Genomic DNA, 15,854 nt, shown 5'->3' with positions numbered 1-15,854 from the left:
AGCGGAAAGTCCAGGAACCCTGGAGACCAGGAACTGAGATTACGATGGTCAATAGCAATGATAAAAAAACAACAATGACCAGCTCCTTGTTTCTGAGAGCTTAATAACCAGGCCCAGTGCCAAGTTCATTATCAGCAGCCAATAAATGTTAAATGAGCTGGAATCATGCTTGTGATATAGATCCCAGTCATAAACAAAAGCTCTGGAGTCAGACCGGCAGGAATCACAGACTGAGCAGGACTGGGGGAACTCCAGGAGGAGCCCAACGTGGTCTTGGGAGAAGGGGCAGGGAGGCCTTCCTGGAGGAGTGGACATCTGAGCTGAAACTTGGAGAACATAGTAAAAGTTCCATATATAAAAGTTACTTTTAAAAAAATCTCTATGAGCAAGACAAGCTGTTGGTCTTTGAGAGTATATAGACCCAGACCCAGAAGATTTAACAGAACCGACCGGCTGAGGGAACTATCATTAATCCATGTATCATGTATCCATCCATTAATTTATTTAACAAATACTTCCTGAATTCTCTTCCTCTTTTTTTTTTTTTTAGATGGAATCTTCCTCTGTTGCCCAGGCTGGAGTACAGTGGCGTGATTTCAGCTTCCTGCAATCTCCACCTCCCAGGCTCAAGTGATTCTCCTGCCTCAGCCTGCCTAGTAGCTGGGACTACAGGCGTGCGCCTCCACACCCAGCTAATTTTTGTTTTTTTTTTTTTTTTTTTTTAATTATACTTTATGTTCTAGGGTACATGTGCACAACATGCAGGTTTGTTACATATATATACATGTGCCATGCTGGTGTGCTGCACCCATTAACTCATCATTTACATTAGGTATATCTCCTAATGCTATCCCTCCCCTCTCCCCTCACCCCACAACAGGCCCCAGTGTGTGATGTTCCCCTTCCCGTGTCCAAGTTATCTCATTGTTCAGTTCCCACCTATGAGTGAGAACATGTGGTGTTTGGTTTTCTGTTCTTGCGATAGTTTGCTGAGAATGATGGCTTCCAGCTGCATCCATGTCCCTACAAAGGACAAGAACTCATCCTTTTTTATGGCTGCATAGTATTCCGTGGTGTGTATGTGCCACCTTTTCTTAATCCAGTCTGTCATTGATGGACATTTGGGTTGGTTCCAAGTCTTTGTTATTGTGAATAGTGCTGCAATAAACATACGTGTGCATGTGTCTTTATAGCAGCATGATTTATAATCCTTTGGGTATATCCCCAGTAATGGGATGGCTGGGTCAAATGGTATTTCTAGTTCTAGATCCTTGAGGAATCGCCACACTGTGTTCCACAATGGTTGAACTAGTTTACACTCCCACCAACAGTGTAAAAGTGTTCCTATTTCTCCACATCCTCTCCAGCACCTGTTGTTTCCTGACTTTTTAATGATTGCCATTCTAACTGGTGTGAGACAGTATCTCACTGTGGTTTTGATTTGCATTTCTCTGATGGCTAGTGATGATGAGCATTTTTTCATGTGTCTGTTGGCTATATAAATGTCTTCTTTTGAGAAGTGTCTGTTCATTTCCTTTGCCCACTTTTTGATGGGGTTGTTTGTTTTTTTGTAAATTTGTTTGAGTTCTTTGTAGGTTCTGGATATTAGTTAGCCCTTTGTCAGATGAGTAGATGGCAAAAATTTTCTCCCATTCTGTAGGTTGACTGTTCACTCTGACAGTAGTTTCTTTTGCTGTGCAGAAGCTCTTTAGTTTAATTAGATCCCATTTGTCAATTTTGGCTTTTGTTGCCATTGCTTTTGATGTTTTAGACATGAAGTCCTTGCCCATGCCTATGTCCTGAATGGTATTGCCTAGGTTTTCTTCTAGGGTTTTTATGGTTTTATTTAAGTCTTTAATCCATCTTGAATTAATTTTTGTATAAGGAGTAAGGAAGGGATCCAATTTCAGCTTTCTACTTACGGCTAACCAGTATTCCCAGCACCATTTATTAAATAGGGAATCCTTTCCCCATTTCTTGTTTTTGTCAGGTTTGTCAAAGATCAGATGGTTGTAGATGTGTGGTATTATTTCTGAGGGCTCCGTTCTGTTCCTGGGGTCTATATCTCTGCTTTGGTACCAGTACCATGCTGTTTTCGTTACTGTAGCCTTGTAGTATAGTTTGAAGGCAGGTAGCGTGATGCCTCCAGCTTTGTTCTTTTGACTTAGGATTGTCTTGGCAATGCGGGCTCTTTTTTGGTTCTATATGAACTTCAAAGTCCCAGTTTTTTCCAATTCTGTGAAGAAAGTCATCGGTAGCTTAATAGGGATGGCATTGAATCTATAAATTACCTTGGGCAGTATGGCCATTTTCACGATATTGATTCTTCCTATCCATGAGCATGGAATGTTCTTCCATTTGTTTTTGTCCTTATTTCATTGAGCAGTGGTTTGTAGTTCTCCTTGAAGAGGTCCTTCACATCCCTTGTAAGTTGGATTTCTAAGTATTTTATTCTCTTTGAAGCAATTGTGAATGGGAGTTCATTCATGATTTGGCTCTCTGTTTGTCTATTATTGGTGTATAAGAATGCTTGTGATTTTTGCACATTGATTTTGTGTCCTGAGACTTTGCTGAAGTTGCTTATCAGCTTAAGGAGATTTTGGGCTGAGACGATGGGGTTTTCTAAATATACAATCATGTCATCTGCAAACAGGGACAATTTGACTTCTTCTTTTCCTAATTGAATACCCTTTATTTCTTTCTCTTGCCTGATTGCCCTGGCCAGAACTTCCAACACTATGTTGAATAGGAGTGGTGACAGAGGGCATCCCTGTCTTGTGCCAGTTTCTAAGGGGAATGCTTCCAGTTTTTGCCCATTCAGTATGATATTGGCTGTAGGTCTGTCATAAATAGATCTTATTATTTTGAGATACGTTCCATCAGTACCAAATTTATTGAGAGTTTTCAGCATGAAGCACTGTTGAATTTTGTCAAAGGCCTTTTCTGCATCTGTTGAGATAATCATGTGGTTTTTGTCTTTGGTTCTGTTTATATGCTGGATTACGTTTACTGATTTGCATATGTTGAACCAGCCTTGCATCCCAGGGATGAAGCCCACTTGATCATGATGGATAAGCTTTTTGATGTGCTACTGGATTCAATTTGCCAGTATTTTATTGAGGATTTTTGCATCGATGTTCCTCAGGGATATTGGTCTAAAATTCCCTTTTTTTGTTGTGTCTCTGCCAGGCTTTGGTATCAGGATAATGCTGGCCTCATAAAATGAGTTAGGGAGGATTCCCTCTTTTTCTATTGATTGGAATAGTTTCAGAAGGAATGGTACCAGCGCCTGCTTCTACCTCTGGTAGAATTTGACTGTGAATCTGTCTGGTCCTGGACTTTTTTTGGTTGGTAGGTTATTAATTATTGCCTCAATTTCAGAGCCTGCTATTGGTCTATTCAGGGATTCAACTTCTTCCTGGTCTTGGGAGAGTGTATGTGTCCAGGAATTTATCCATTTCTTCTAGGTTTTCTAGTTTATTTGCGTAGAGGTGTTTATAGTATTCTCTGATAGTAGTTTGTATTTCGGTGGGGTCGGTGGTGATATCCCCTTTATCATTTTTTATTGCAGCTATTTGATTCTTCTCTCCTTTCTTTTTTATTAGTCTTGCTAGCAGCCTATCAATTTTGTTGATCTTTTCAAAAAAACAGCTCCTGGATTCATTGATTTTTTTGAAGGGTTTTTTGTGTCTCTATCTCCTTCAGTTCTGCTCTGATCTTAGTTATTTCTTGCCTTTTGCTAGCTTTTGGATGTGTTTGCTTTTGCTTCTCTAGTTCTTTTAATTGTGATGTTAGAGTGTCAATTTTAGATCTTTCCTGCTTTCTCTTGTGGGCATTTAGTGCTATAAATTTCCCTCTACACACTGCTTTAAATATGTCCCAGAGATTCTGGTATGTGGTATCTTTGTTCTCATTGGTTTCAAAGAACATCTTTATTTCTGCCTTCATTTCGTCATGCACCCAGTAGTCATTCAGAAGCAGGTTGTTCAGTTTCCATGTAGTTGAGCGGTTTTGATTGAGTTTCTTAGTCCTGAGTTCTAGTTTGATTGCACTGTGGTCTGAGAGACAGTTTGTTATAATTTCTGTTCTTTTACATTTGCTGAGGAGTGCTTTACTTCCAACTATGTGATCAATTTTGGAATAAGTGCGATATGGTGCTGAGAAGAATGTATATTCTGTTGATTTGGGGTGGAGAGTTCTGTAGATGTCTCTTAGGTCTGCTTGGTGTAGAGCTGAGTTCAATTCCTGGATATCCTTGTTAACTTTCTGTCTCGATCTGTCTAATGTTGACAGTGGGGTGTTAAAATCTCCCATTATTATTGTGTGGGAGTCTAAGTCTCTTCGTAAGTCTCTAAGGACTTGCTTTATGAATCTAGGTGCTCCTGTATTGGGTGCATATATATTTAGGATAGTTAGCTCTTCTTGTTGAATTGATCCCTTTACCATTATGTAATGGCCTTCTTTGTCTCTTTTGATCTTTGTTTGTTTAAAGTCTGTTTTATCAGAGACTAGGATTGCAACCCCTGCCTTTTTTTGTTTTCCATTTGCTTGGTAGATCTTCCTCCATCCCTTTATTTTGAGCCTATGTGTATCTCTGCACGTGAGATGGGTCTCCTGAATACAGCAAACTGATGGGTCTTGAGTCTTTATCCAATTTGCCAGTCTGTGTCTTTTAACTGGAGCATTTAGCCCATTTACATTTAAGGTTAATATTGTTATGTGTGAACTTGATCCTGTCATTATGATGTTAGCTGGTTATTTTGCTCATTAGTTGATGCAGTTTCTTCCTAGCATCAATGGTCTTTACATTTTGGCATGTTTTTGCAATGGCTGGTACTGCTTGTTCCTTTCCATGTTTAGTGCTTCCTTCAGGAACTCTTGTAGGGCAGGCCTGGTGGTGACAAAATCTCTCAGCATTTGCTTGTCTGTAAAGGACTTTATTTCTCCTTCACTTATGAAACTTGGTTTGGCTAGATATGAAATTCTGGGTTGAAAATTCTTTTCTTTAAGAATGTTGAATATTGGCTCCCACTCTCTTCTGGCTTATAGAGTTTCTGCTGAGAGATCTGCTGTTAGTCTGATGGGATTCCCTTTGTGGGTAACCTGACCTTTCTCTCTAGCTGCCCTTTACATTTTTTCCTTCATTTCAACTTTGGTGAATCTGACAATTATGTGTCTTGCAGTTGCTCTTCTCAAGGAGTATCTTTGTGGCATTCTCTATATTTCCTGAATTTGAATGTTGGCCTGCCTTGCTAGGTTGGGGAAGTTCTCCTGGATAATATCCTGCAGAGTGTTTTCCAACTTGGTTCCATTCTCCCCATCACTTTCAGGTACACCAATCAGACGTAGATTTGGTCTTTTCACATAATCCCATATTTCTTGGAGGCTTTGTTCATTTCTTTTTACTCTTCTTTCTCTAAACTTCTCTTCTCACTTCATTTCATTCATTTGATCTTCAGTCACTGATATTCTTTCTTCCAGTTGATCAAGTTGGCTACTGAAGCTTGTGCATTTGTCACATAGTTCTTGTGTCATGGTTTTCATCAGTATCAGGTCGTTTATGAACTTCTCTGCATTGGTTATTCTAGTTATCCATTCATCAAATTTTTTTTCAAGGTTTTTAGTTTCTTTGTGCTGCGTTCGTAGTTCCTCCTTTAGCTTTGAGAAGTTTGATCGACTGAAGCCTTCTTCTCTCAACTTGTCAAAGTCATTCTCCATCCAGCTTTGTTCCGTTGCTGGCGAGGAGCTGCATTCCTTTGGAGGGGGAGAGGCGCTCTGATTTTTTGAGTTTTCAGCTTTTCTGCACTGCTTTTTCCCCATCTTTGTGGTTTTATCTACCTTTGGTCTTTGGTGATGGTGACGTACAAATGGGGTTTTGGTTTGGATGTCCTTTCTGTTTGTTAGTTTTCCTTCTAACAGTCAGGACCCTCAGCTGCAGGTCTGTTGGAGTTTGCTTGAGGTCCAGTCCAGACCCTGTTTGCCTGGGTATCAGCAGCAGAGGCTGCAGAAGAGAGAATATTGCTGAACAGCAAGTGTTGCTGTCTGATTGTTCCTCTGGAAGCTTCGTCTCAGAGGTGTACCCTCTGAGACCGTGTGAGGTGTGAGGTGTCAGTCTGCCCCTAGTGGGGGATGTCTCCCAGTTAGGCTACTTGGGGGTCACGGACCCACTTGAGCAGACAGTCTGTCGATTCTCAGATCTCAGCCTCCGTGCTAGGAGAATCACTACTCTCTTCAAAGCTGTCAGACAGGGACATTTACATCTTCAGAGGTTTCTGCTTCTTTTCATTTAGCTATGCCCTGTCCCCAGAGGTGGAGTCTACAGAGGCAGGCAGGCCTCCATGAGCTGCAGTGGGCTCCACCCAGATCGAGCTTCCCAGCCGCTTTGTTTACCTACTTAAGCCTCAGCAATGGCAGGCGCCCCTCCCCCAGCCTCGCTGCCACCTTGCAGTTAGATCTCAGACTGCTGTGCTAGCAATGAGGGAGGCTCCATGGGTGTGGGACCCTCCAAGTCAGGCGCAGGATAATCTCCTGGTGTGCTATTTGCTAAGACCCTTGGTAAAGTGCAGTATTAGGGTGGGAGTGACCCGATTTTCCAGGTGTTGTGTCACGGTTTCCCTTGGCTAGGAAAAGGAATTCCCTTGCACTTCCAGGTGAGGTGATGCCTCACCCCGCTTCGGCTCTCACTGGTTGGGCTGCACCTACTGTCCTGCACCAACTGTCCGACATGCCCCAGTGAGATGAACCTGGTACCTCAGTTGGAAATGCAGAAATCACCCGTCTTCTGTGTCGCTCATGCTGGGAACTGGAGGCTGGAGCTGTTCCTATTCAGCCGTCTTGGCACCCAATCCCCTAATTTTTGTATTTTTAGTAGAAATGGAATTTCACCATGTAGCCCAGGCTCGTCTTGAACTCATGAGCTCAAGTGATCCACCCACCTCAGCCTCCCGAAGTGCTGGGATTACAGGCGTGAGCCATCGCGCCCATTCCTGAATTCTCTTCTGTGCTGACCCCTGCTCCTGGTAGTACTGGGGACAAAGCATTAAGACAGCCTCAATCCTGTTCTCACAGAGGCTCACAGTCCAGTAGGGGAGACAGACCTGTCCCCAGACAGTAACAACCCAGAGTAGGCAGGGCTGGGATGGAGGAATTCAAAGGGGGCACCTGGCTCAGCTTCAGGATCAGGGAAAGCTTCCTGGAGGAGGGGACATGGTAGCTGAGACCTGAAGGGCATAGGGGTGAGCCAGCGGGAGCAGCATGTGAAAAGTTTTTGAAATTGAGGCACAGAAGGAAGGTCAGGTGGGTCTAGAATAGAGGAAGTGAGAGAGGATGGGTGATTCAACAGGAGGCTTAGAAAACTCTGAAACTGTTACTTAGGGTATAAGGGGCAGCTTGGCATTGCAAGGAAGAGATTGTGACTCACTCAGCTGCCTCATTTTGCTGCCCTGCTTGTGTCTTACTCCTGCTACACGCAGTCACAAAGTATCTGCCCTGATAAAGCATCAGGCTGAGCCAGCTGGCTCTGCAGCCAGAGTGCATGGGTTCAAATCCTGACCCCCACTTGCTAACTGGGTGGCCTCAGCAGGTCAGCTCCCTTCTCTAGGGACCACTTTTCTCAGCTCTAAAATGGAGATGCCCAGGCACGGTGGCTCACGCCTGTAATCCCAGCACTTTGGGAGGCTAAGGTGGGAGGATCACTTGAGCCCAGGAGTTCAAGACCAGCCTGGGCAACATAGTGAGACCCCATCTCAATTAAAATAACAAAGCAAAGTAGATGATGATGCTTTTGCCTCCTAGGAAGCTCTGTGGTTATGAACACCTGGCTTCAGTGTGCCAGGCCATCTGTCACCCTGGCTTGTGGCACCAGTTATGAGCACAAGGCTATATGACTGCCTGGGCTGGCAGGACAGTCCTTTACATCCCAGCCATGGTTCATTGGGAAAAATTTGTCACCCTTGCATGCTTCCGTGTGCCCCATCTGCAGACTAGGAGAAATCACAGTCTCTCCACACAAGACAGTTGTGAGGATCGAATGAGTCAGTGCCAGGAAAGTGCTCAGAACAATGCCTGACACAGCATAAGCTATCAACAAATGCGAATTCCCACTGGATGTCATGACTGCCCTGCATCGTATCTCACTGCCGCCCTGTGAGGGGTACACATTCACTCACTCTGTCACTGCTGTGGACTGAATGTTTGTCTCTCTGTCATTCAGATGTTGAAATCCTGACCCTTCATGTGATGGTTTTAGGAGGAGAAACTTTGGGAGGTAATCAGGTCCCTCCCAAAGGGGTTAGTGCCCTTATAAAAGGGACCTCAGAGAGCTCTCTTGTTCACTTTCCACCATGTGGGGAACGCAACAAGAAGATGGCAGTCTGTCACCCAAGAAGAGAGGCCCTACCAGAATCTGACAATGCTAGCACCCTCATATAAGCCTTCTAGCCTCCAGAACTGCATGAAATAACTTTCTGTTCTTTACAAATCGTCCAATCTGTGGTCTGTTCTAGCAGCCCGAACTGACTGAGAGCCACTCAACATATATTTCCTGAGTGCCTACTGTGCCTATTCTAGGTGCTGGGGACATAGCAGGTAATGAGACCATCAGACGAGGCTGAGTGCAGTGACTCACACCCATAAATCCAACACTTTGGGAGGCCAAGGTGGGGTGATTGCTTGAGCCCAGGAGTTTGAGACCAGCCTGGGCCCCCATCTCTAAAAAAAAAAAAAAAAAAAAAAAATTGCAGGCATGGTGGTGCATATCTGTAGTTGCCACTACTCAGGAGGCTGAAGTGGGAGGATCGCTTTGGTGTGGGAGTTTGAGGCTGCAGTGAGCCATGATCGCAGCACTGCACTCCAGCCTGGGTGATGGAGCAAGACTCTGAAAAAGAAAGAAAGAGAGGAAGGAAGGAAGGAAGGAAGGAAGGAAGGAAGGAGAGAGAGAGAGAGAGAGAGAAAGAAAGAAAAAGAAAGAAAGAAAGAGAAAGAAAGGAAGGAAGGAAGAAAGGAAAGAGAGAGAGAGAGAAGAGAGAGGAGGGAGGGGGGGAGGGAAGGAAGGAAGAGGAAAGGAAAGAAAGAGAAGAAAGAATGAAAGAAAGGAGGAGGGAGGGAGGGAAGGAAGGAAGGAAAGAAGGAAGAAAGAAAGAGGAAGGGAAAGAAAGAGAGAAAGAATGAAAGAAAGGAGGGAGGGAGGGAGGGAAGGAAGGAAGGAAGGAAAGAAGGAAGAAAGAAAGAGGAAAGGGAAAGAAAGAGAAGAAAGAAAGGAGGGAGGGAGGGAAGAAGGAAGGAAAGAAAGGAAGGAAGGAAGAAAGGAAGGAAGAGGAAGGAAGGAAGGCAGAAGGAAGAAGGAAGAGGAAGGAAGGAAGGCAGGAAGGAAGAAGGAAGAAGAAGAAGAAGGCAGGAAGGAGGCAGGAAGGAAGGCAGGAAGGTAGGTAGGAAGGAAGGAAGGAAGGAAGGAAAGAAGGAAGAAAAAAAAAGAGTGGGGTAAGGAATGATTATTCCATCCCATAGTTAAAAACACTGAAGCTCACAGAGGTGAGATGATTGGATAAAGTCACAGGGCATCTCAGACCCTGACTCTCAACCTCCATGTGTGTGTGCCTTTTTCCAAGGGCCCTTTGCTGCCCCCAGTTCCACCTTTCTGTACACCCAGATCAATGAACACCAATGTGGCCACATCATCCTGCCACACCTTCAGACTCTATGGGTCCCTGTACTGAAGTCACCTGACCCAGATCAGCCCAGCATTCAAGACCTCTGCCACCCACCTCGTTCTTCCCAGAATGTCTGAACCTTCTGACCACCCACCTTCTCCTAAGCCAGCTTCCCTCCCTACCACCTCTGCCCTGAGGCACTCTCCCCTCTTCCCCTCCTCCCCACCCAAGATGACAGAGCTGCTGCTGGAATGGACTTCCCAAATCTGCCCCTTCATGCAAAGGGAGGGTTTTCTCTCCTGAAATCCCCACCAACTCACCCACTCAGCCCCCAGGGCAGATTCCATCTTTTGCTGTCCCAAGGAGAGAAAGGGACTTTCTGGGCCCCTCCCTGTAACACAACTTCCAATTTATTTCCAACAGGTGAAAATAAACCAGGTCCTCTCCACTTCCCACCCTTACGTACCAGGTCTCAGCCACACAGGTTGGCTCAAAATCGAGTCTTCCCAGGCGGGACTGACCTCCTAGTCCAGGCTGCTGCCCTATGACTGTGCCTTCACTGAGTCCATTCACTCAGCAAAGATGTGTGTGGCCCTACTATGTGCCAGGCACTGTTTCAGGTATGAGGGTATGCCAGCAAATGAAACAAATAGAGATCTCTGCCTTTATAGAAATGACATGTTATGAGTGCTGGGAGGGGAGGGGGAGATAGCTAATAATTGAGATACATGGGAAATAACTGGCTGGGCACGGTGGCTCAAGCCTGTAATCTCAACATGTCAGGAGGCTGAGGCAGGAGGATCACCTGAACCCAGGAGTTTAAGACCAGCCTGGGCAATGCAGCAAGATCCCTTCTCAAAGTAAATAAATAAATGTGCTTTTTTAAACATTTAAAAATGTGAAAATATTAAAAATAAATTTCAAAAAAATTAGAAAACGTGGCCACAGTGGCTCACGCCTGTAATCCCAGCACTTTGGGAGGCTGAGGCGGAAGAATCACTTGAGCCCAGGGTTCAAGACCAGCCCGGACAACATAGGGAGACCCCCATCTCTACATAAGATCAAAAAGTTAGCTGGGTATGGTGGTGTGTGCCTGTACTCCCAGCTACTCAGGAGGTGAGGCAGGAAGATTACTAGAGTCTGGGAGTTTAAGACCAACCTGGGCGACATAGCAGGATCCCACCTCAAAGTAAATAAATAAATGCTTTTAAAAAATTTAAGAATGCAAAAAACATTAAAAATAAAAAATAATAATTAGGAAATGTGGCCAGGCACAGTGGCTCATGACTGCAATCCCAGCATTTTGGGAGGTTGAGGTGGGAGAATTGTTTGAACCCAGGAGTTCAAGACCAGCCTGGACAACATAGGGAGACCCCCATCTCAACACAAGATCAAAAAGTTAGCTGGGTGTGGTGATGTGTGGCTGTACTCCCAGCTACTCGGGAGGATCACTTGAGCCCAGGAGTTTGAGGCTGCAGTGAACTATGATCATGCCACTGCACTCCAGCCTGGCTGACAGAGTAGCTGGGATTTTGTCTCTAATATAAATAAATGAATAAACAAGTGGAATATTACTAAACTATCTATGACGTTGGAAAGCGGTGTGTGCCATGGGGGATGAGGGCAGGCAGCGTCAGAGTGCCAGAGTGGGCACGCAGAATTCAACGCTAAAGCAGGCAGTCTGGGTAGACCCCATGGAGTTTTAAGCAACGAGTTGAAGGAGGTGAGAGGGCAAAATATACATACATTTGGAGGTTTCTAAGAATTAATTCACTTCTGAAAAAATAAAAAAATGCAGGCAGAGTCGCAAGGAGCCATTCCCTGCTTCCTGCATTTAAATAACTGAGTTTCCTATTGCTGCCACAATAAATTCCCCCAGACTTGACAGCTTAAAACAACGTTAAGTTTATCCTCTTGCAGTTCTGTAGATAGAAGTCCAGGTTGGCTAAATGGCTTCTCTGCTCTGGGCTTTACGAAGCTAAAATCAAGGTGTTGGCAGCTGAGCTCTTAATTGGGAGGCTTTGGGAAGAATCCGCTTCTGTCATTCAGGTTTGGGCTGGCAGAATCCAGCTCCTTGGTATTATGAGGCTGGAAACCTGTTACTGCGCTGGTTGTCAGCTGAGGGCTGCCCTTAGCTCCGGAGGCCTCTCTCCTGTCCTTGCCTTTGAGCCTGTACATCTCAGAGCCAGCAACACCACAATAAATCCTTCTCGGGCTTGGAATCTCTCTGGCTCCCTGTCTGCCGCATCTCTTCACAGTTTTTTTTTTTTTTTTTTTTTCTTTTAAGACATAGGGTCTCCCTCTGTCGCCCCGGCACTGGTGCAATCATAGCTCACTGCAGCCTTGAACTCCTGGGCTGAAGAAATCTTCCTGCCTTCACCTCCCAAAGCACTAGGATTACAGGCATGAGCCACTGCACCAGGCCCTCGGTCTGCCGCAGCTCGCTTCTGCTTCCAGCTGGGGAAAGTTGCCTGCTTTGAAGGGCTTGGGTGATTAAACTGGACGCACCTGGATAATCCAGGCTACTCCCCTTATTTTGACGTTTGTAACTGTATTAGTCCGTTTTCACGCTGCTGATAAAGACATACTGGAGACTGGGCAGGTTACAAAAGAAAGAGGTTTAATGGACTTACAGTTCCACATGACGGGGGAGGCCTCACAAACATGGCAGAAGACAAGGAGGAGCAAGTCACATCTTACATGGATGGTGGCAGGCAAAGAGAGAGCTTGTACAGGGAAACTCCCCCTTATAAAACCATCAGATCCCATGAGACTTATTCTCTATCATGAGAACAGAACGGGAAAGACCTGCCCCCATGATTCAATCACCTCCCACCAGGTCCCTCCCACAACACATGGGAATTCAAGATGAGATTTGGGTGGGGACAACAAAGCCTAAACATATCAGTAACCTTAATTACATCTGCAAAGTCACTTTTGTTTTTGTAATGCAACATATTCACAGGTTCGTTCATTTTTTACGGCTGAGTAGTATTCCATGGTGAATATATATCACAGGTTTGAGGAATTAGGATGTGGGCACCTGTGGGGTGGGGGGGTCATTATTTTGCCTACCATAATGACATGATGTGAAGACAGGAATGTCTAGAGTTCAGGCAGCCATCTTGAGACCATGAAGCAGCAACGCAACGCACTGAGGATGGAGGCATGGATGAGATATCACTGATCCATGGAATAAACCTAGGGCATCTTATAAAATGACAATTATGATTTTTGCCACTGGGATCCAGGTTATCTTTTGTTTGCAGCTGAATGCATTCTACCTGGCTCCTTTCCAGGTCACCATTGGAAGTGCTTATTGGAAGACATCGCATCAAAACCCTGATCTTTCAGAAGCGTAGAGTTTGTAGTAGTGTTCTTTGTCTTAAAGGGTGCTAAAACTTGTAAAATTGACTTCGAGAAAGAGCCTAGTCAAAATTACTCCTCTGTTTAAACAGAGATTCCAGTCTAAGCTCCCTTTTATCCCATATGGGGAAACTGGGGCCCAGAGGGTACAGTGAAGTTTTTCTCCAGGGTCATAGAACTGAGTCTTCTTGGAGCATCTCTCTCCCCTCTAAAAAGAGAGGATTGAAGACCCCCAGCTGACCCTACAAGAAGTCTGGGATGCTGCCGTTCTTTCCTGGTAAATTCCCTCCCATGATCCCTTACTGTCCATGGGGTGAACATGTAATTCCTCAGTCTGGCATCTGAAGCTTACTGGTCTGGCACCTCCCTCTCCAGTCCTCATCCTCAGCAAACCCCTGTGCACACAGCAGAGCCCTCAGAGCCATTTTACCCAGACACATTTTAAAGACTATTCTTCCTCTGAAAGAGTATTTCATCCTTACCTTGCTGAGCTGAACTCCACAGGATTCCTGGACTGGAGAGAAGGAAAGAAGAGTTAAGTCCCAAGAGGCGAGTGGAAAAGGTGTCTACCTCTGCAGCTAAGCCAAAAGCAGGCTATCTTCATCTCACCTTCAGAAGGAAGGAAAGGGGGCAAAAAGATGAGATCTCTGCTTCCTAGGTGAGCCCAAGGTCCCAGAGAACCTTGAACATAGAGCCAACCTCATGTTATCATGGTGAATAATATTGGGGTCCATCCCAGCAAATGGAGCTGATGCAGTCTCTGCCCAGATGTGCACAGGGATGACACACCATGAGCGATCTTGGTCCCATCCCACCCCTATTCTGCTCCAGGCTTCAGGTAGCACAGTGGTTAAGGACCCAGACTGTACAGTGAGAGAGAAATGGGTTCGAAGCTCCCGCAGCTCCTCTGCTCACCATCTATGTGACCTCAAGCATGAGACAGAGCCTCTTTAAGCCTCAGTTTCTTCTGCATAATGGGTGTAACCCTAGCTCCTCCCTTCTCGATGAGATGAGGAGATGCTAAATGCAGTGGCTCAGCAGTGGGTGAAATACAGCAAGCCCCCAGGAAATGGGGCTGCTGCAATTTGTCTTTGTACAACTGGTAGTAGGATGGAGAGTGGCCGCTCAAAGCTACCAGCTCCTAATCCTTGCAACCTGTAAACGTTACGCCATAAGGAAACAAGGTTTTTGCAGATACAATTAAGGATCATGAGATGAGGAGGTCATCTAGATGATGCAAGTGGACACTAAATGCCATCACGAGTTTCCTCATGAAAGAGTGGAGGGAGATTGGACACACACAGAGGAGATGGCAATGTGAAGAGGAGCAGAAGGTGACCCAGACACAAGTTACAGAATGCCACCAGCCAGCAGAAGCATGACTGCAGCAGACCCAGGGTCCCACTCCCAGAAACCTCCAGAATCCCTCAAGGGAATTGTAAACCAGCAAGAGATAGCTCTTTTCTTTTCTTTTTTTTCTTTCTTTTTCTTTTATTTTCTTTTATTCTTTCTTCTTTCTTCTCTACTTTCTTTCTTTCCTTTTCTTTTCTCTTTCTTTCTTTCTTTCTCTTTCTTTCTTTCTTTCTTTCTTTCTTTCTTTCTTCTTTCTTTCTTTCTCCTTCCTTCCTTCTTCCTTCCTTCCTCCTTTCTTTCCTTCTTTCTCTCTCTTCTCTTTCCTTTTTTTCTTTCTTTCTTTATTGAGACAGGGTCTCACTCTGTTGCCCAGGCTGGAATACTGTGGCGTCATCATGGCTCATGGCAGCCTCAAACTCCTGGGCCCAAGCGATTCTCCCATCTCAGCCTCTAGAGTAGCTGGGACCATAGGCATGTGCCACCACATCCAACTAATTTTTTTGTATTTTTGGTAGAGACAGAGTTTCACCATGTTGCCCAGGCTTGTCTCCAACTCATGAGCTTAAGCGATCCACTTGCCTCGGCTTCCCAAAGTGCTGGGATTACAGTAGTGAGTCTCTGTGCCCAGCCTAGGTAGTAATATTTATGATTAGCCATGCCATAATTATAATATGATATTATACCTAGGATTTAGTAGACACTATATAAATGTTAGTTATAACTAATAATGGTTACTTTAACAATATTATTAATAGACAAATTTAGTTACCATTTACCATGCACAGACATTAGCTAAATCCCGATGATGCTGGTGAATTGTCACCACAACCTACGAGGTAATGGGTACCTTTATCCCCATTTCCCACAGGTGAGGAAACTAAGGCAAAAGTGGTTAGGACACCCTTCCAAGGTCACCACTGCAAGGAGCTGGTGACAGAGGGCTTTGAACCCACTTCCATCTGACTCAAGAGCCCAGGATTTAACTCAGGACAAATGGGTGGTGCCCCAGCGCCAGCCCTGACCGCCAGTTCCTAAGCAGGTTCTTCCCCTGCAGACTCACCCACTGATCCTCAGCGCCCCTGGTCCCTGCCAGTGAAGCTTGCAGTTCCCAGATAAGTAGCCCCCTCTGGGATCTCCAGACACTCAGTCCTGGCTCCATGACCTCTGAGGGGCCCCGAGCTGGTACCTGGGACTTTATGACCCCAGCAAAGTAGCCGGCAGTCGCTGTAAGTGGCATGCTGATCAGGACACCCAAGGCAATCCCTGAGATGCCTCCAGCAGGAATGGCGGTCCTGAGTAAGGCCAGCTGCAGGTCATCCCCAGGAGCCTCTGCAGGAAAGAGAGAGAGAGAAAAAGAAAGAAAGAAAAGAAAGAAAGAAAGAGAAAGAGAAAGAGAGAAAGAAAAGAGAGAGAGAGAGAGAGAGAGAGAGAGAGAGAGGGAGGGAGGGAGGGAGGGAGGAAGGAAGGAAGGGAGAAAGACAGACAGGG

This window comes from Trachypithecus francoisi, unplaced genomic scaffold (genome assembly GCF_009764315.1).
Source record: "Trachypithecus francoisi isolate TF-2019V2 unplaced genomic scaffold, Tfra_2.0 Lachesis_group12, whole genome shotgun sequence".
NCBI classification, from domain to species: Eukaryota; Metazoa; Chordata; class Mammalia; order Primates; family Cercopithecidae; genus Trachypithecus; species Trachypithecus francoisi.
This window is presented reverse-complemented; position numbering follows the sequence as displayed.